The following is a 22,014-nucleotide window of genomic DNA, read 5'->3' as shown; positions in this document are numbered from 1 at the left end:
CATCATCATTAGCTGTTACTATCAGGTCCACAAAAGAGCTGTTCCAGCTAATCGTTCCAGCCTACTCTTTTTTGCCAATTTGTATAGGGACAGGCAGGAAGCAGTGTGTCAGGCAGTGAGGATAATTTTAAAGACTTGCTGTTACTATTAGTTCCACAAAGGTTCTTTTCAGGACTGGTATCAGTGGTACGGTAATAGGCTTGTACACGTATAATATTCTTTCTTCCAAATATAGAAAGAATATTATACTTGACTGCTGCCCTTCTGCTGCAGTCTGCTAATCATTCACAACTCACTTGTTCCACAAAGCTCTTTATCAGGACTGGTAACTTGGTCTGTCTAGGGTGCTACGGTACATAGGCTTGGGTGCGGTACAGTCTGCTGTTCTGTAAGGACCGCTATCGGTCCACAATACATAGGGTTGCCGTGCACTACTGCTGACCGCTGCCCTATACTGCAGCAGTCCTTCAGCGGTATAGGGACTGACGCACAGTCTGCTAAACACTAATACACAACCTGCTTGGTCCACAAAAGTTCTTATAAGGACTGGTAACTTGGTATAGGGTGCTACGGTACATAGGCCTGAGTGCAGTACAGTCTGCTGTTCTGTAAGGACCGCTATCGGTCCACAATACATAGGGTTGCCGTGCACTACTGCTGACCGCTGCCCTATACTGCAGCAGTCCTTCATTGGTATAGGGACTGACGTACAGTCTGCTAATCACTAACACACAACCTGCTTGGTCCACAAAAGTTCTTATAAGGACTGGTAACTTGGTATAGGGTGCTACGGTACATAGGCCTGAGTGCAGTACAGTCTGCTGTTCTGTAAGGACCGCTATCGGTCCACAATACATAGGGTTGCCGTGCACTACTGCTGACCGCTGCCCTATACTGCAGCAGTCCTTCATTGGTATAGGGACTGACGTACAGTCTGCTAATCACTAACACACAACCTGCTTGGTCCACAAAAGTTCTTATAAGGACTGGTAACTTGGTATAGGGTGCTACGGTACATAGGCCTGAGTGCGTTACAGTCTGCTGTTCTGTAAGGACCGCTATCGGTCCACAATACATAGGGTTGCCGTGCACTACTGCTGACCGCTGCCCTATACTGCAGCAGTCCTTCAGCGGTATAGGGACTGACGCACAGTCTGCTAAACACTAACACACAACCTGCTTGGTCCACAAAAGTTTTTATAAGGACTGGTAACTTGGTATAGGGTGCTACGGTACATAGGCCTGAGTGCAGTACAGTCTGCTGTTCTGTAAGGACCGCTATCGGTCCACAATACATAGGGTTGCCGTGCACTACTGCTGACCGCTGCCCTATACTGCAGCAGTCCTTCATTGGTATAGGGACTGACGTACAGTCTGCTAATCACTAACACACAACCTGCTTGGTCCACAAAAGTTCTTATAAGGACTGGTAACTTGGTATAGGGTGCTACGGTACATAGGCCTGAGTGCGTTACAGTCTGCTGTTCTGTAAGGACCGCTATCGGTCCACAATACATAGGGTTGCCGTGCACTACTGCTGACCGCTGCCCTATACTGCAGCAGTCCTTCATTGGTATAGGGACTGACGTACAGTCTGCTAATCACTAACACACAACCTGCTTGGTCCACAAAAGTTCTTATAAGGACTGGTAACTTGGTATAGGGTGCTACGGTACATAGGCCTGAGTGCGTTACAGTCTGCTGTTCTGTAAGGACCGCTATCGGTCCACAATACATAGGGTTGCCGTGCACTACTGCTGACCGCTGCCCTATACTGCAGCAGTCCTTCATTGGTATAGGGACTGACGTACAGTCTGCTAATCACTAACACACAACCTGCTTGGTCCACAAAAGTTCTTATAAGGACTGGTAACTTGGTATAGGGTGCTACGGTACATAGGCCTGAGTGCGTTACAGTCTGCTGTTCTGTAAGGACCGCTATCGGTCCACAATACATAGGGTTGCCGTGCACTACTGCTGACCGCTGCCCTATACTGCAGCAGTCCTTCATTGGTATAGGGACTGACGTACAGTCTGCTAATCACTAACACACAACCTGCTTGGTCCACAAAAGTTCTTATAAGGACTGGTAACTTGGTATAGGGTGCTACGGTACATAGGCCTGAGTGCGTTACAGTCTGCTGTTCTGTAAGGACCGCTATCGGTCCACAATACATAGGGTTGCCGTGCACTACTGCTGACCGCTGCCCTATACTGCAGCAGTCCTTCATTGGTATAGGGACTGACGTACAGTCTGCTAATCACTAACACACAACCTGCTTGGTCCACAAAAGTTCTTATAAGGACTGGTAACTTGGTATAGGGTGCTACGGTACATAGGCCTGAGTGCGTTACAGTCTGCTGTTCTGTAAGGACCGCTATCGGTCCACAATACATAGGGTTGCCGTGCACTACTGCTGACCGCTGCCCTATACTGCAGCAGTCCTTCAGCGGTATAGGGACTGACGCACAGTCTGCTAAACACTAACACACAACCTGCTTGGTCCACAAAAGTTTTTATAAGGACTGGTAACTTGGTATAGGGTGCTACGGTACATAGGCCTGAGTGCAGTACAGTCTGCTGTTCTGTAAGGACCGCTATCGGTCCACAATACATAGGGTTGCCGTGCACTACTGCTGACCGCTGCCCTATACTGCAGCAGTCCTTCAGCGGTATAGGGACTGACGCACAGTCTGCTAAACACTAACACACAACCTGCTTGGTCCACAAAAGTTTTTATAAGGACTGGTAACTTGGTATAGGGTGCTACGGTACATAGGCCTGAGTGCAGTACAGTCTGCTGTTCTGTAAGGACCGCTATCGGTCCACAATACATAGGGTTGCCGTGCACTACTGCTGACCGCTGCCCTATACTGCAGCAGTCCTTCATTGGTATAGGGACTGACGTACAGTCTGCTAATCACTAACACACAACCTGCTTGGTCCACAAAAGTTCTTATAAGGACTGGTAACTTGGTATAGGGTGCTACGGTACATAGGCCTGAGTGCGTTACAGTCTGCTGTTCTGTAAGGACCGCTATCGGTCCACAATACATAGGGTTGCCGTGCACTACTGCTGACCGCTGCCCTATACTGCAGCAGTCCTTCATTGGTATAGGGACTGACGTACAGTCTGCTAATCACTAACACACAACCTGCTTGGTCCACAAAAGTTCTTATAAGGACTGGTAACTTGGTATAGGGTGCTACGGTACATAGGCCTGAGTGCGTTACAGTCTGCTGTTCTGTAAGGACCGCTATCGGTCCACAATACATAGGGTTGCCGTGCACTACTGCTGACCGCTGCCCTATACTGCAGCAGTCCTTCATTGGTATAGGGACTGACGTACAGTCTGCTAATCACTAACACACAACCTGCTTGGTCCACAAAAGTTCTTATAAGGACTGGTAACTTGGTATAGGGTGCTACGGTACATAGGCCTGAGTGCGTTACAGTCTGCTGTTCTGTAAGGACCGCTATCGGTCCACAATACATAGGGTTGCCGTGCACTACTGCTGACCGCTGCCCTATACTGCAGCAGTCCTTCAGCGGTATAGGGACTGACGCACAGTCTGCTAAACACTAACACACAACCTGCTTGGTCCACAAAAGTTTTTATAAGGACTGGTAACTTGGTATAGGGTGCTACGGTACATAGGCCTGAGTGCAGTACAGTCTGCTGTTCTGTAAGGACCGCTATCGGTCCACAATACATAGGGTTGCCGTGCACTACTGCTGACCGCTGCCCTATACTGCAGCAGTCCTTCATTGGTATAGGGACTGACGTACAGTCTGCTAATCACTAACACACAACCTGCTTGGTCCACAAAAGTTCTTATAAGGACTGGTAACTTGGTATAGGGTGCTACGGTACATAGGCCTGAGTGCGTTACAGTCTGCTGTTCTGTAAGGACCGCTATCGGTCCACAATACATAGGGTTGCCGTGCACTACTGCTGACCGCTGCCCTATACTGCAGCAGTCCTTCATTGGTATAGGGACTGACGTACAGTCTGCTAATCACTAACACACAACCTGCTTGTTCCACAAAAGTTCTTATAAGGACTGGTAACTTGGTATAGGGTGCTACGGTACATAGGCTTGAGTGCGGTACAGTCTGCTGTTCTGTAAGGACCGCTATCGGTCCACAATAGATAGGGTTGACGTGCACCACTGCTGACCGCTGCCCTATACTGCAGCAGTCCTTCAGCGGTATAGGGACTGACGTACAGTCTGCTAAACACTAATACACAACCTGCTTGGTCCACAAAAGTTCTTATAAGGACTGGTAACTTGGTATAGGGTGCTACGGTACATAGGCTTGAGTGCGGTACAGTCTGCTGTTCTGTAAGGACCGCTATAGGTCCACAATAGATAGGGTTGACGTGCACCACTGCTGACCGCTCACCTATACTGCAGCAGTCCTTCAGCGGTATAGGGACTGACGTACAGTCTGCTAATCACTAACACACAACCTGCTTGTTCCACAAAAGTTCTTATAAGGACTGGTAACTTGGTATAGGGTGCTACGGTACATAGGCTTGAGTGCGGTACAGTCTGCTGTTCTGTAAGGACCGCTATAGGTCCACAATAGATAGGGTTGACGTGCACCACTGCTGACCGCTCACCTATACTGCAGCAGTCCTTCAGCGGTATAGGGACTGACGTACAGTCTGCTAATCACTAACACACAACCTGCTTGTTCCACAAAAGTTCTTATAAGGACTGGTAACTTGGTATAGGGTGCTACGGTACATAGGCTTGAGTGCGGTACAGTCTGCTGTTCTGTAAGGACCGCTATCGGTCCACAATAGATAGGGTTGACGTGCACCACTGCTGACCGCTGCCCTATACTGCAGCAGTCCTTCATCGGTATAGGGACTAAGAGTTTTGTCACAGGGTCATTTAAAAAATGACAGGCAGAGGAAGAGGCAGGCCCTTCCGCAGGGGTGGTAGGGGTAGGGCAGGAGCAACAGGCTTGAGCCAAAGTGGGAAGTTGCAGAAGGTGCGTTCAATTACTTTAAAGGATGCACCAGACTTGGTTGAGTGGCTCGCTCAGCCTTACTCTTCTGCACCCTCCTCATCCTCTCGATCTGCACCCTCTTCTTCACTCTCTGCTATGTGCACCCCCAAAGACACTACCACCAACAACACGACCACCACCACCACCACCACATACCTTCCGCTTGAGTCACTGGAATTATTTTCCGATCCATATCAAGAGGACATTTCTGATGCGCAGCCACTCTTGGTATTGGATCAGGAAGAGGAGGTAGCAACAAGCGCTACTCAGCAGTCTGACGCCAGTACCCAGATCAGCCCAAGGAGGAGGTTGGTCCCCGGTGTTGCTGCCTACTCTACTTATAGCGGTGGGGAAGGTGACGTTGATGATGACGTGTCTAGTGATGTCACGTGGGTGCCCACAAGAGAGGAAGAGGAGGGGAGTTCAGAGGGAGATATGGACCAGCAGATAGGGAGGAGAAGCAGCAATGACTTACATTGCACAGCAGGGACAAAGCAGACTGCAAATGTATCAGGAGCGAGTCATCGACCATGTACGGTCACATCTGGCGCTCCCAGGACACCGGCACATGGCTCCGCAGTGTGGGCTTTTTTTAACGTGTCCGCTGCTGACAATAGCGTTGCCATCTGCAATCTTTGCAGTCAACGCGTTAGTCGCGGTAAGCCCAATACTCACCTAGGGACGACCGCCTTAAGAAGGCACATGAGCAGCCATCACCGAGCCCAGTGGGAGCAACGGAACACACAAAGCCACACTGCAGGCTCTCACCGTCCAGCCTCGTCTTCTACTTCTCCTTCTCCTCTCTCCTCACAATTGTCCTCCACTCCACCTTCCATCACGCCAAGCTCACATTTTTCTGCAAAAAGGCAGGCTTCCGTGGGCCTAATGTTTGAGCGTAAAAAAATGATGACGCCGGATAACCCTCTTGCCCAACGGTTGGCGGCTGGCTTGTCAGAACTCATAGCCCGCCAACTACTGCCATATAAACTGGTGGACTCGGAGGCCTTTCGCAAATTTGTGGCCATTGGAACACCACAATGGAAGGTCCCAGGAAGGAAGTATTTCTCAGAGAAGGGCATCCCAGAGCTATATGGCCATGTTCAGCGGCAAGTGAATGTATCTCTGGCACACAGTGTCGGTGCCAAGATACATCTGACCACAGACACGTGGTCTAGCAAACACGGGCAGGGAAGGTATATCAGTTTTACTGCCCACTGGGTGAACCTTCTGACGGCCGTCAAGCATGTAACCCGTGGCACCCGTGTAGATTTGGTTTTACCGCCACGGATTGCATGCAGGCCTGACTCTTCTTCTCCTCCTCCTACTCCATCCTCCTCCCTCTCCTCCTCAGCTGCCTCCTCCTTTTCCGCTGCTAGCGTCTCTTCCACTGCACCGCCCAAGCTCCCCAGAACCTATTCCACATGCCAGGTGAGACGTTGCCATGCCGTGCTGCGTCTGTTGTGCCTGGAAGCAAAGAGCCACACTGGCCCGGCACTCCTTTCAGCTTTGCGTTCACAGGCAGATGAGTGGCTAACACCGCTCAATTTGACAGTTGGTAAAGTGGTGTGTGACAACGGTGCCAATCTGCTTAGCGCATTGAAACAGGGCGTGCCGTGCATGGCACACGTCTTAAACTTGGTCGTGCAGCGATTCCTTGTCAAATACCCTGGGGTCCAGGACATCTTGCGGCAGGCAAGGAAAATCTCGGCCCATTTCAGAAGATCTTACACGGCCATGGCTCGCCTTGCTGACATTCAGCGGCGACACCATCTGCCGGTCAGACGTCTTATTTGCGATTGCCCGACGCGATGGAACTCAACCTTCTATATGCTTGATAGGCTGCTCCAGCAGAAACGTGCAGTTAACGTCTACCTGTATGAACTCTGCGAAAGAAACGGTTCTGGGGAGCTGGGTTTTTTTTCACCGCGCCAGTGGCTGCTCATGCGCGACACATGCAGACTTCTGCGGCCATTTGAGGAGATCACCAAACTGGTCAGTCGCAGCCATGGCGCCATCAGTGACATGGTACCTTATGCCTTCTTTCTGGAGCGTGCATTGCGTCGTGTCATTGATCAGGCTGTGGAGGAGCAGGAGCGGGAAGATGAGGAAGTCGCAATGCTGGATGAATTCCCAGGGGGGGCTACTCTATCTGAGACAAGTCAACAACAGGAGTCTGATGAGGAGTCAGAGGAGGATGGTGCCGGGGCGGATGAGCAGGAGCAAGAAGAGCATGCTTTAAACCTTTCTGGGATCCCTGTTGTGCGAGGATGGGGAGAGGAGAATGAAGAGGACGACATTATCCTGGATGATGAGCAGGAGCCAGGCCACCACACCGCTTCCACTTTAGTGCAAATGGGGGCCTTCATGCTCCAGTGTTTTAATAGGGACCCCCGTATAAAAAGCATGAGGGTCAAGGACCAGTACTGGGTGGCAACGTACTTAGACCCCCGGTACAAACACAAAATGGCGGAAATGTTACCGCCGTCGCAGAGGGCTGTCAGAATGCAGCACTTCCAGGCCTTGCTTCGAGAAATGCTGCATTCTGCTTTTGCGTGCGCTGGCAGAGGAGCAATTCCCACTCCCAGAGAAGGATTTGCGGGTACCAATCCAACAGCGCCTGCAAGAAGAGGCCGGTTTGAAGATGTGTTGGTGACTTCGGATATGAGGTCATTCTTTCAGCCGACCCATCGACAGGTGTCATCCGGATCCAGCATCAGGGAACGCCTAGACCGTCAGGTGTCCGACTACATTGGGTTAACGGCCGATGTGGACGCTCTGAGGAGTGATGAACCCCTAGACTACTGGGTGGGCAGGCTTGACCTCTGGCCAGAGCTTGCCCAATTTGCAATCGAACTGTTGGCTTGCCCCTCATCCAGTGTCCTGTCCGAAAGGACGTTCAGCGCAGCAGGGGGGATTGTGACCGATAAGCGTACTCGCCTAGCTCACCACAGTGTTAACTACCTCACATTTCTAAAAATGAATGAGGCATGGATCTCGGAGGAATTCAACACATGTGATCAGTAGACCATGTATATGTCTATAAACAATTTTTGGAATCAAGCACACAGACCTTCTTAATTCATTTGGCTCACTTCCCTGACCCAAAAAAGCACACCGTACTATATGCCCCTACCCTCCTCTTTGAAGAGGTTGAGCGGTGTCATATTTCTACTGGGGCTGCTTATTATGAGGGGTTCCCACCATCCCTGTGCTGTGCTGACTTCCTCCTGGGTGTTCTTATTATGAGGGGCTCCCACCATCCCTGTGCTGTGCTGACTTCCTCCTGGGGGTTCTTATTATGAGGGGATCACACCATCCCTGTGCTGTGCTGACTTCCTCCTGGGGCTGCTTACGGTGCTGCTGTCAGCGCTGTATGTCACGGAGCTGCTGTCAGCGCTGTATGTCACGGAGCTGCTGTCAGCGCTGTATGTCACGGAGCTGCTGTCAGCGCTGTATGTCACGGAGCTGCTGTCAGCGCTGTATGTCACGGAGCTGCTGTCAGCGCTGTATGTCACGGAGCTGCTGTCAGCGCTGTATGTCACGGAGCTGCTGTCAGCGCTGTATGTCACGGAGCTGCTGTCAGCGCTGTATGTCACGGAGCTGCTGTCAGCGCTGTATGTCACGGAGCTGCTGTCAGCGCTGTATGTCACGGAGCTGCTGTCAGCGCTGTATGTCACGGAGCTGCTGTCAGCGCTGTATGTCACGGTGCTGCTGTCAGCGCTGTATGTCACGGAGCTGCTGTCAGCGCTGTATGTCACGGAGCTGCTGTCAGCGCTGTATGTCACGGAGCTGCTGTCAGCGCTGTATGTCACGGAGCTGCTGTCAGCGCTGTATGTCACGGAGCTGCTGTCAGCGCTGTATGTCACGGTGCTGCTGTCAGCGCTGTATGTCACGGAGCTGCTGTCAGCGCTGTATGTCACGGAGCTGCTGTCAGCGCTGTATGTCACGGAGCTGCTGTCAGCGCTGTATGTCACGGTGCTGCTGTCAGCGCTGTATGTCACGGAGCTGCTGTCAGCGCTGTATGTCACGGAGCTGCTGTCAGCGCTGTATGTCACGGAGCTGCTGTCAGCGCTGTATGTCACGGAGCTGCTGTCAGCGCTGTATGTCACGGAGCTGCTGTCAGCGCTGTATGTCACGGTGCTGATGTCAGTGCTCTGTATTACGGTGCTGCTGTCAGTGCTCTGTATCTCCTGCACCCTCTTGTTTGCCTACCCTGGTCCCTGACCTTCCCTCTCCTCCATTGCCTTCATTAGCTCCATAGTCCTGAATTGTCAGAACAATTTCCCAAATAAAAAAAAAATGCTTGTAGTTATCGATCCCAAATTCACCTCATACATGTATTATGCTATTGTCCAGGTGGTGGGACTACGTGCTACCCCCTAATAATTACCCCGTGGCCGCAAATTCGACCTAAAGGTTTGCGAAATTCGCCTCCCATTGAAGTCAATGGAGCCCGCGGCGAACGGTCGTTTTCGCGAACGTTTGTGCCCGTTCGCGTTTCGCGTTCGCGAAACGTCCCGTCGGAAGTTCGTCCATCACTATTGGGGACAGGTCTGGCTGTCATCTCGTGACCTCTGACTTTGTGTTCCCTCACTGAAGTTCGCACCTCGGTTATTTTGGCCTTTTCATATTCTTCCCAGGATTAATCCAGTGGCTTACGCATTATCCTTTCCTTCTAATATGTGTATTTCAAATGTATTTCATGTCTCCTTATTAAAACCTTTGGTCTGCAACCTCTTTACCACCTCGGTGCCACATCCTCACCCTGTATAGGTTGAGAACCATGAGGAGTATAAAGTACAAGCCATTGTTGACTCCCATAAGTTCCATGGGTACATACAGTACCTGGTGCACTGGAAAGGCTACGGTCCGGAAGAACGCTCTTGGGTCTCATCCTCGGACGTACATGCCCCTGTCCTCCTCCGTGATTTCCATAGACGTTTTCCCCTCAAGCCTGGTGGTCCTCTGAGGGGGAGGGGCCATTAAGGAGGGGGTACTGTCAGGACTGGGCTCAGCCCTTTTTTCTCTGAGCTGGCCGTTCAGCTGTTGGCTCAGCTGTTGGCTAATTGCCAGCTCCTATATCTCCACAGTTACTCTGGTTAAATCATCTTTTCTATTTTCCTTCTCCTCAGAAGACGTATTTAATGAAGAACCAGATACCTTTGAGTCTCTGCTCTTATAAGATACTAGACCAGATCATATTCTCTTTGCGGTATATAGGATTCTAATTTTGAAACTTCATCCGCACCTCCCAGAATTCACAAATAAATGGGCACTAGATTTGAATGTCCAAATCAAAACAGAGGAGTGGGGGAAAGCGTTTACTCTCACTCACTGTATGTCATTAGAAAACAAGCACATGAGATGAGGGCTCATTACTACATACAGTATCTGGTGGGAATGTTCACCTGTAAATGATTTCTGGGATGTGATTTCTCAGCTCCATACCAGGGACTGAAATGTCCCCAATACGCCACTAATTTACTCTGCTATCTATCCTACCCAGCTCCTTTAAATGCATCCATTGGTGAAAGGCACATGCTCCACCTCTGATTGAATGGATTTTAGAAATGGACCATATTGAGAGGATGGAGGCACGAGAACTAGAAAAATACAAACAATGTTATAAAAATTGGCTTCCTTGGAAGTTGTTCAGGGAATCTTCTGAAATGCAAAATATCCTTGCAGGTTCATTGTAAGACCTGAACCTAGTGCAGAGTGGGGATGAGTGAGGTGAGGTCTGAGTGCATATTTCTGGTTGCTATATTCTAACTATTCCCCTCTGTGCCCCCTTCTTAGGTTTTTCCTTGTCTTCTTGCTTTTTGTATCTTTGTTTTTTCTCTCTTTTTCTTTTTTATTATCTTTTCTTTTTCTCTTCCTACCCACCCTTTCCATGTGATGTGCTTGATACCCTAGCGGGCGTCAAAGATTGGGATTAGTAACCATGGACTACAATCTTGTTGGTACTGGGAGGATTTGACATGGCTATCCCTTTAAGGGACCCAACAATCTGAGTGGTTCCATGTAGCACTTTATTTATTTTTAGAGACAGGTTCTTGCACTGGTATACTATACCCAATAACATTTTTATGAGTTCATGAGGGGCTCCATGTATGGTTTTGAATTTTCTATAAATATTTGAGACCATATAATCATATAGTTCTAAGGAAATTGAAGAAGGTACACCAGGTGGAAAATCAACCTGGGAAAACGAAAAATCACAAGTAAAAAAGCGACTATTAAGGTCGAACTATAAAAGACAATGAACGAAAAACCCCAAAACAAAATACAAGTACGATCAATAAATATCTGACAAAGGAGCCCAACGAGTCCAGACCATATAAACAGCAACAAGGGAATAAAGACAAGAAAAAAGCCCCTGGAAAAAAGAAAGGTGAGACCTCAGACCAATCCAGAATAGATATAAGCACAGAAAGTGAACTGGAGATATATAAAATGGAGGAACAAGGAGCTGGTACACAAATGCCAATACAACTGGAAATGACAGACACGTTCACAAGACTGGAAAATTTTATCAAATTAGAAATCTCCACAGTACGGGCCAACTTGCTGACACGAGTAGAGGAGACAACGGATAATCAAGCTCCAGAATGAAATTTTTTTAAAAGAACAAGTTAACCACATGCCGACTGGTGCACGCCGATATACGTCGGCAGAATGGCACGGACAGGCAAATGGGCGTATAGGTACGTCCCTTTAAATCAGCCGCCATTCCATCGCGTGTGCGCCGCCGGTGCGTTTAAACAAGCATCTCCCCTTTTGCATACTGACAGTATCATTGATCTCTGCTCTCTGTGATTGGAGCAGAGATCAGTGCCGTGTCATACACAGCCACCCCCCCCCCCACAGTTAGAAACACTCTCCAGGGCTCACTTAACCTCTAGACTGCCACCTAGTAGTTAATCCCCTCATTGCCAGTGTCATTTACACAGGAATCAGTGTATTTGTATACCACTGATTGCTGTATAAATGACAATGGTCCCAAAATGTGTCAAAAATATCTGATGTGTCTGCCATAATGTCACAGTCATGATAAAAATTGCTGATCGCCGCCATTACTAGTAAAACATTTTTTTTTATAAAAATGCCATAAAACTAACCCCTATTTTGTAAACACTTTGTAACTTTCACGCAATCCAATCAATACTCACTTATTGTGATTTTTTTTTTACCAAAAATATGTAGGAGAAAACGTATCGGCCTAAACTGAGGGAAAAAAAATGTTTTATTATATATTTTTTGGGGACATTTATTATAGCAAAATGTAAAAAATAATGCATTTTTTTCAAAATTGTCGCTCTTTTTTTGTTTATAGCGCAAAAAAATTAAAATCGTAGGGGTGATCAAATACCACCAAAAGAAAGCTCTATTTGTAGGAAAAAAAGGACCCACGTCGCATCACCACACAATTGTCAGTTAAAGCAATGCAGTGCCGAATCGCAAAAAGTGCTCTGGTCTTTGGCCAGCAAAATGGCCCAGGGCTGAAGTGGTTAAAGATATGCAATTAGATCAGAGGAAAATGCTATATAAACTAGAAGATCAAGAGAACCAAAATAGAAGACAGAATTTAAGGATCCAAGCTTTACCAGAAGAAAGAGGAGTAGATCTAAGAAATATAATGAATAAAATATTTAATACCCTATTGGATAAAGCGGTGGAGGGCTTGCCTTAATTTAGAACGAGTCCATGGGATCAGAAAACCCAAAAAAACATCAGCAGACCTACTTCGAGATGTTATTGTGGAATTTCAACTATATGAAGGAAAAACCCAAATATGGAGGGAAAATGAGAGGACGACCACCACTAAAATAAGAAGGGAGGTGAGGAGCAGCTACAGGCACTAATAATAAAAAGGAATGAATTAAAAGACCTAATGGACCAGGAGACGAGAAGGGTCTTTAATAGAACTACAAAAGAAAGATATTTATGGGGAAGTAAAACAGGGAAATATCTGGCAAGAATACTGAAGAAGAAAAAATCTGTCAATTATATAGAAAAAATACAGAATAGGACCGGGGAGATGGTATTTTCAACAACAGAAATAGCGAAAATTGTCCAGAATCATTATGGGGCATGATATTCAATAAAACAAAAGGGTCAACAGGAAATAGAAAGAAATGGAAAAGATAAAAGAGTTCCTAAAAGGTGCCAGATTACCCCAAGTAATAGAGAACAAGGTAATTGCCTTAGAAAAACCCATAATAGAAGAAGAGATTAATATGGCTTTAAAAGGCTCAGCATTGGGAAAAAGTCCAGGCCCAGATGGATTCGTGACCTATTATTTTAAAAAATGTAAAGACATTTTATTGCCAAAATTATTTTCATATATGAATGGACTTATGAGATGGGAAGAGAAGCCCTGATGGCCTCAATTACAATTATTCCAAAGGAGGGAATAGATAGTACTTTATGCTCAAGTTATAGACCAATATCCCTGTTGAACGCAGACACAAAACTATTTGTAAAAGTGTTAGCCACAAGAATGGAAGATCTGATGACTGATTTGGTGCACGCGGACCAAGTGGGGTTTATCCCTGGCAGAGAAGGAAGAGACAATGCGGTGAAAACATTGCTCTTGCTTCAGTAAATCAGAGAGGGAAATACCTCAGATCTACTCCTGTTGACAGATGCAGAAAGAGCATTCGACAGGGTGGGCTGCGGATTTATGATGAACACCCTGGAAGCTATGGGAATAGGCCCAAGGATGGTCCAATGGATCAAGGCATTATATAAGCATCCAGATGCAACTGTAAAGGTCAACAGGGCTTCATCTTTCCCTTTCAAAATGTTCAACGTAACGAGACAGGGGTGCCCCCTATCACCGCTATTATTTGTGAAATCACTAGAACCCCTTCTGGCAACGATTAGGAATAACCCAGACATAGGATAGATTAAGATAGGAAATGAGGAGCATAAAATAGCAGCTTACGCTGATGATTTACTATTTTACATCTCTAGTCCAAGTACAATGCCCAATTTAACGCAGATACTGAAATATTACGGAGAAATATCAAACTTAAAAATAAATCTTTCTAAATCAGAGATGTTAATCATAAATGTAAATATACAAGAAGAATGGAGTCTACAACAAGAATTCCAATTCACATGGAAGACAGAATTAAAATACTTAGGAATAAGATTAACATCAGCCCCAGGGAAAATATACCAGGTAAATTATATCCCACTACTAAATGAAATAAAAGTGGAAATAAGGAAAATAGCAACAAGGACTCACTCATGGATAGGACGAATAAATACTATAAAGATGGTAATAGTACCAAGTTATGTACAAATTTCAAATGTTGCTCATCTCTCTACCTCAGACATATTTTAAAGCATTAAAAAACATAATAACTAAGTTAATTTGGCAGAATAGAAAACCAATAGTAAGGGAAGATAAAACGCAAGGTGGACTAAAGGTACCAGACTTTAAAAAATCTTATAATGCTGTTTTAATATCACGAGTAATGAAGTGGGTATGGGAGAAAAAGGAAAAAAAGATGGGTCCAAATTGAGAATAAAATGAGTGATACACGAGTGATGAGTGATTGGGTAGAATTATATGGATTCCACCTCAATTCAGTGCACTGGGTAAGAATACACACAAAATGACACGGAATGTACTTATAATTTGGGATCTAATACATAAACAAGGTAAATGGGAATACAACTCACCATTAATTTCACTGAAAGAAACAAACTATTTCACACCGGGAAAAGAGAGATTATTTGGAGAATGGAAAAAAATGAAAATGCACAATTAAAGGACATAATAGAAAAGGGGAAAAGATGCACTTTTCAAAAATTAAAACACTAAACAGATTTGATGGTGATTAATGAATGGCGCTACCGCCAGTTGAAACATTTCGTTACAACTTTGCCACAACCGATAAGATCAGTGGAAGACCTAAAGCCCCTGGAGTGGCTGTATATAGCATCAGACACAAGAAATGGTATATCATGGATCTATAAAATCTCAATGGAGGGGCTGGAGGTTCCACCATACATAAAAAAAAATGGGAAAAAGAATTGGGAAAACAAGGGAACAAACAAAAATTTGGAAAAATATTGAGAAAAAAAGAAAGAACAAAAAAATAGATTTTTTGGGATAAATTCTGGTGTCTGACAGACTTTGGATAGAAATAATGCATTTTTGCACCACAGTGAGCAAGCCTTATGTGAAGAAAGCCAAATTATAGTACACTCAGGCCAAGATTAGCATTTTTTTTTTAGAAAAATTGGGCTTTGGGTGTTGGTGGTGCCTTCACACCGTAACCCTATAGAGGTACTCTTGAAAAAGAAATCTGTTTCTTTTTGTTAACAATACATACAAAAACTATTTCCAACAATAACTTCAAATGAGAAGTTTCAAAATAAATTTTCAAAACTAATTTGGAAATTGCCTTATTCTCTCATCTCGCCATCGTCTTCCTTCTATTGTACTTCTTGTGTATACAATACATGATTACACCTTATTAGAACTTCTCCAAGATGTCCAGACAATTCCCCATTAATATACTTTTCTGTATTGGCAAGCTGCATGTTCATGTAGCCATCCACAAAGACCAGGTATCCCTTGTATTCCATATCCCACTTCAGTTTCACCATTGCTGGCTTACCAGTAAAGCAATTAAGGAATGTTTTGGGGTTTAGTGGCAAACTCATTCTGCTGCTGAAGCTGCCCCTGATCATTGAAAGGAGGAAGAATTTCCCCATGGAATGCTCTGAGAACACATTGACAGAAAGCACAGCAAATGGCTAGAAGTGCTCCTGATGAAAACAAAAATTGTCCTTTCTATAAAAAATGTAAAGTATATGCACCTGTCAAACAGCTGTGGAAAAATTGGGCTTTGGGTGTTGGTGGCGATCCTTGGGTATTAATTGTGCCCACGAAACCTATACCAAAAGATGACTTCAAGATAAAAAGCTAGACAGCCTAGACAGTCTTGCAGAGATTCCAGAACCCAAAAATATTTAATCAGTTACATCAGCATCATGGGCTTGATAGCTGCTGCTAATCCAGGACTGATTAATTTTGACAAATGTCAGGTGGTGTCAGGGCTGGGCTCAGCCCTTCCTTCTGTGAGCTGGCTGCTCAGCTGTTGGCTAATTGCCAGCTTCTATCTCTCCACAGTTACTCATCTGTTGCTGATATTCTGCTTGTCAGTCCTGCCTACTTAAGCCGTCCAGTAAAGAGGAGCGCTGCCTCAAACTAATTAGGCTCATGTAGACTGGCATGTAATTGCCATCGCCCCTTAGCATACAAAACATTGAGACCTCAAAAAATTGGGATTTTAAAGGCAATATCAACAAAGAAAAAAAAATTACTCAAAGAGAATGGATTTATCTAAAAAAGTATATAATTTATTGAAAAACAATTAGACAATCTTAAAATGGCAGAAATCTTATGGATGAAAACCAAAGGTACTGAACATGGAATACATAGATATACATCAACATAGCAATAGAAGTGGCAAAATATCAACTACAGTTACATCAAAGAGAACATGTAAAAACATCACTCAATGTAGTAGGTAGTTGAAAAGACTGATGCGTTTCGAAAAAAGAGCATATAAATTCTTAATCGGGGACAGAAAGCCACAAACCGAAATTATAGAGTATGATAACAGTACATGGAATGCAAACATACTCCAAACATTGTATAACGTATACCTAGTGCTTGTAAAAAAACACACTTACATATCAAAATATTGATCCTAGAAAGGAACACTCCTCCATCCTAGACACTATGCAGAAACCGGTATAAAGCTTCCACAGCATTAAGGGGCCCAAGAGTGCAACACTCAACAAGGATGTCAAATCCAAAGGGACTCCATCAAAACACATCCCAAACCCACTGGGACAATCAGGGGGAATGAGATAGGGACCTATAACACAAAATATATAATGTATATAAAAAACAGTAAAAAAAAAATAATAATAATAATAATAATGGTAAATAATAATAATAAAAAAAGGGCTTTTTGTTTTTATATTGTAGGAATATTAGAATCAAAAAAGGGCTTACATGGAGCACAAAAAATATAAGTGCTCAAATCTGGAATCTCCACGCCACCACCAACTCTGATCCAGAAAAATGAGGGGTCCCCCTGGAAATGTATACCATGCTAGCCTTATACAAGATAAGAGTATCCCCCAATAAAGGTAGATGGAGCTGGCCTCCCCAAGGCTCTATTCCGGTTCCTGAACTCTGGTTATATTTTGACTATGTTTGTTCTATTTACTTTTATTATTAAACAATTGTAATTTAACAATTGTGATTTAACTGTACCTCTGTCTCAGTCTGATTTCATGGTTTCTGATAGTAGGCGAAGGCCATGAATTCAGAAGATACAGTCAATGCACTTGTTGGTAATCTTTTTTCCAGATTGGATGAGCAAGATCACTGCATGGATCAGTTTGCCATGGCGTTACAAATGCTCCTGAGTTGTGTCTGGTTCCCTTCCACTTCCCCAGTGATTCGAGGGTCATCCAGTCCAATGCAGAAGGATTCTCAACCAGGAGATATACTTTGAGATGCTGCCCCAGGCATTTCCCACGGACAGAAGCAAAGTAGGTTTCATGATATCTTTTCTTTCTGAGAGAGCCTTGGCCTGGGCAAACCCTCTATGGAAGACACAAAAATCTGTTGTCTTGAGTTACCCTCAGTTTGTGGCCTCCTTTAAAAGGATATTTGATGTTCCCGTACGCTTCGCTTCTGCTGCCAAGTGCCTCACGTCCATCAAACAGAGTACGAGAACTGTTGCCGACTACGCCATTGAATTCCGTTCTCTGGCAGCAGAGGTTGCTTGGAACAATGAGGCCCTTGTGGCTGCTTTTTTTCATGGTCTTTTGGATTCCATCAAGGATGAGATAGAAGCCTGAGATATACCCACCGAGCTGGATAAGTTTATCATGTTTGCCATCCTCATTGACTCCATACTCAGAGAAAGACTTTCTTTTAAGGAGCACTTGCGGAAGCCTCCTGTACATTTGCCTCTGATGCTTTGCAGTCTCACCCATGCCTCCCTCATCTCCCATGCCTCCTGGTACCGAGTCGGTCAGTGAAGATGAACCCATGCACTTGGACTTCAGGCGTCTCACTGCGGATGAGAGAACATTTTGGAGGAGGGAGAGATTGTGCCTTTATTATGGCCAGGCAGGTCACTTTTTGAAGTCTTGTCCTACCTGTCCAAACCTTGAGGTCCTGTCATGGACAGACCGTAGGTGGCGTTGTTTCGTCCCCAATTATACAGAAGGATAAGCCCCTGGTTCCGATCACCCTTTCTTGGGCTGAGTTGTCCGTCGAGATACAGGCTCTAATCAACTCTGGAGCTGCAGACTTGTTTATTGATGCTGCCTTTGTATCAAAGCACTTGATTCCACTGCAGCTGTGTGACACTCCACTTGCCATTAAGGCTCTAGATGGCAGACCTCTACAACCTGCTCATATGACTCATGAGACGGTTCCATTGTCCATGGCCATAGGGGTTCTTCATCATGAGATAATACAATTCTAAGTTATTTCCTCACCTTAGTTGCCGCTGGTTATTGGTTATCCTTGGTTAAAGAGGCACAAACCCTCTTTTAGTTGGCTCTGTGCTGAGGTTCTCTCCTGGTTGCCACAATGCAGTAAGACATGCTTCCAGAAGGTAGCCAAGGTCCTGTGCACCTCTTCACTCACCTCCCTGCTGGAGGAGTACTGCAATTTTAGTGATTGCTTTGAAAAAGGTAAAGCCAGTAGTTTGCCTTCACACCAGCCGTAAGATTGTGCAATTGACATTCAACCTGGTGCCATATCCCCTCATGGCCGGGTTTACCCTTTTTTGGTCTTGGAGGATAAGACCATGGAGGAGTATGTTGCAGATGCACTTTCTCGAGGTTTCATCCACAAATCCTTGTCCCCTGCTGGTGCTTGTTTCTTCTTCGTGAGGAAGAAGAGTGGGGAACTGAGACCTTGTAGTGATTATAGGGGTCTCAATCGTTTCACGATTAAGAATAGGGATGAGCTTCGAGTTCAAGTTGAACATGAGTTTGAGTCGAACATCGGCTGTTTGATCGTTCGATGAAGATCAAACATTATGGGGCGTTCTTGCCAAATTCGAGGCGCACGTCACGCCCCATAATGCACTGCTTAATCGCAGTGCAATGCTGGCTGATGATTGGCCAAGCATGCACTATGACCCGCATGCTTTGGCCGATACACCCTCCCAGGGTCGTATCGACCAATATCACTGATTAACATAGATGTCAAAATCCTATCTAAAATCATTGCAACCTGCCTGGCATCGCTACTCCCATCCCTGCTACACCCGGCCCAATCGGGATTCATTAAGGGACGCTCAGCCACACTAAATATACGTAAAGTCCTGACGGTACTGGAATACGCTAAAATGCACCCTGACCAAGACGTAGCCATAATGTCATTGGATGCCGAAAAGGCCTTCGATAACATTAGTTTATCTTGGCTCTTTCAAGTGATGGAAAGGCTAGCGTTCTCTGGACCAATCATGAATTTCCTACACCGTATGTAGGAATCCCCGACAGCTAGGCTAGTTACATCTGACTTTATTTTGGACACGATTCCCTTAACAAAAGGAACTCGCCAAGGGTGCCCCCTCTCCCCCTTATTGTTCAACCTGCCAATCAAACCTCTGTCTAGGCTACTTAACTCGACTGACGGAATCAGCGGGGTAACCATTGGAGACCAAACGCTTCGATCCGGCTGGGGACTTCAGGCGACTTGAGGACATCTTTCAGACATTTCGATCATGCTCTGGGTTGCGTATCAACTTTTAAAAGAGTGAAATACTGTCACTTAGACCTAGTATGGCCGTGACCTGGTCTCATCAATCTCCTTTAGCGATAGCTTCCCACAGTATCACCTATCTGGGAATTCGTTTTGGCCGAACACCCTCGTCCCTCTACTCGCTTAATTTCCCACCTGTAATATCGAAAATTGTAAAGGAGCTGGGAGATGTCATCTTTTTAAAATGGTCTCGTTTGCACGTTTGCTCTACCCCATGCAAACTATCCCCCTTCTGATTAAACACTCTGATATCAAAATGATTCATACTGCACTGACAAAATTTTTGTGGGCCGGGAAAAAAACACGGATTGCCTTGAATAAGTTGTCCCTCCTGAAGTAGGAGGGGGGAGCGAGCTTGCCCAATATACATTTTTATAACTTAGCATGCTTACTTAGGCAAGGTCTTGATTGGTTATCAGGAAAGTCCAGGTACTCGAACCACCTTTTGGAAGCTGCGGCTGCTGAGCCGTTTGCCCTATCAGCTATCCTCCATTCAAACCCAAACAAGTTACCTATTCATCTTAAATCTAATCTACTTATCAGAGATACGATAGTAGCCTGGAGGGAAACCCGGAGACTGCTAGGGCTGCCTTCCAGTATCTCCCGTTATCTGCCTATTCAAGCTAATCCCATGTTCCTCCCGTCTACAATGCATGGAGTCTTTGCCTGTTGGTCGACAAAAGGCCTCACCAAAGTACAAGACATCTACTTACACAGTTCTGGTAACCCTAAGCCTTTCCAGGTGCTGGCTAGAGAATTTTTTCTACCAGCCACCCATTTCTTTTACTATCACCAATTACAGTCCATGGTCATTGTCCTGTCTACTGTTTTGTTGGGTCTATGTCAACCTTTCCTTTCGATCTCTTCTCGATATTACTTTGGATCCTTTTATATTTATTCCTTTATACTTTTTCCTCTCTTTTTCTGTATATCCTTTCTAACGGTCTTTCCGTTTGAAGATACCTCACAGGTTATATGTGTAGCGGATCTGTTAATTTAGATTCCACTAATCCTGCCCGGTATTCGTTAAGTTTTGCTCTTTCATAATAACTCCATAAGCAATGGGGGAAAACTGTTTGGAGATAGTAGAACATTGAAGGATGATTGCCATATCTAAATACAATGGGGAAATCTTTGGAGAAAATTTTGATTTGGACTTGCCTCGCTGTAATTTAAGTCATACTTTTCTTTCTTTTTACACTAAGGGGGAGTACTCCTTTAGATTCCAATTTGTGAGATCTTCAGCGGGAGGTGGACTAAATATAAAGGAGTACCCGCGCATGCTCACTACATCCAGACGAAGCTACGCACTATTGTTTGTGAAACGCGTTGACGTCATTTCCGCCCGGACGTCACGCTGCGGAAGCAGCGGGGAAGATCCCCCATGAGGTGGTGAGCCGACCACAACAAACAGGACTCAAGATGAACTGACCAGGTGTGGCACGATAGTGTACGCAGGACTGCAGCATTGGGCGAGACACCCCAGCTTGGCGACTTGTGGCCAGAATGCTCTATTCAAGACTACGTGGAGCCGGTGATATACGCAAGTAGCCATACTTTAAACTTGTTTTTGATACTGCTGTACTCACGGCGGATGCTATGGACAGCCCTGCTTGAACGGTTTATAACCTGTTATATAACTGTACACCAACGTCGCCAGAGTACAAATAATCCATTATGGAAAGCTTGAAGTAATTATATAGCGGCATGTTCCGTGACTCTCACCATCAGTACTTTAACATCTATACAAGCTCCATTCGCAACCGACTGTTATATACTTACTGATGATACTATCGGGAACTCGTATGGTAATCAATGTGGATACAAGATTTTGTCAGATATATCAGGGGAAGTTGTGATTAATATTTTGAGATTCACGGTTACAGTACATGTTTTCCTGGTCAGTTTCTGTTCTATACTCTTTTTTTCTTTTTGTCGGCTCGAGCCACCGGGGGGGATTCGACACTGGCCCCATGTTGCTAGGTTTTAGCTGATTTGGTAGCTTTTTGGTTTTATTTTGTATTCTATCAAGTTTAGCGGTATTTATGCTAATTTGGGACCAGGGTCGGATCCTACTGGCGTCCGGACGTTATTTATGTTACATGTTGTTTGTTAACACGAGTTGTTTGTGTGCTTATGTCCCACCCTAGGCTAGTGTTT

The 22,014-nt window shown here is 45.4% G+C and overlaps 1 pseudogene; it reads right to left on the bottom strand.

The window, feature by feature from the left end:
• Positions 1–15,479: 15,479 nt before the first annotated feature.
• LOC143939997 (small nuclear ribonucleoprotein F pseudogene) lies at positions 15,480–15,710 on the bottom strand (annotated as a pseudogene).
• Positions 15,711–22,014: the final 6,304 nt, after the last annotated feature.

This window comes from Lithobates pipiens, unplaced genomic scaffold (genome assembly GCF_037356315.1).
Source record: "Lithobates pipiens isolate NorthernLeopardFrog02 unplaced genomic scaffold, aLitPip1_a1.2 Scaffold_3, whole genome shotgun sequence".
NCBI lineage: Eukaryota > Metazoa > Chordata > Amphibia > Anura > Ranidae > Lithobates > Lithobates pipiens.
This window is presented reverse-complemented; position numbering and strand designations above follow the sequence as displayed.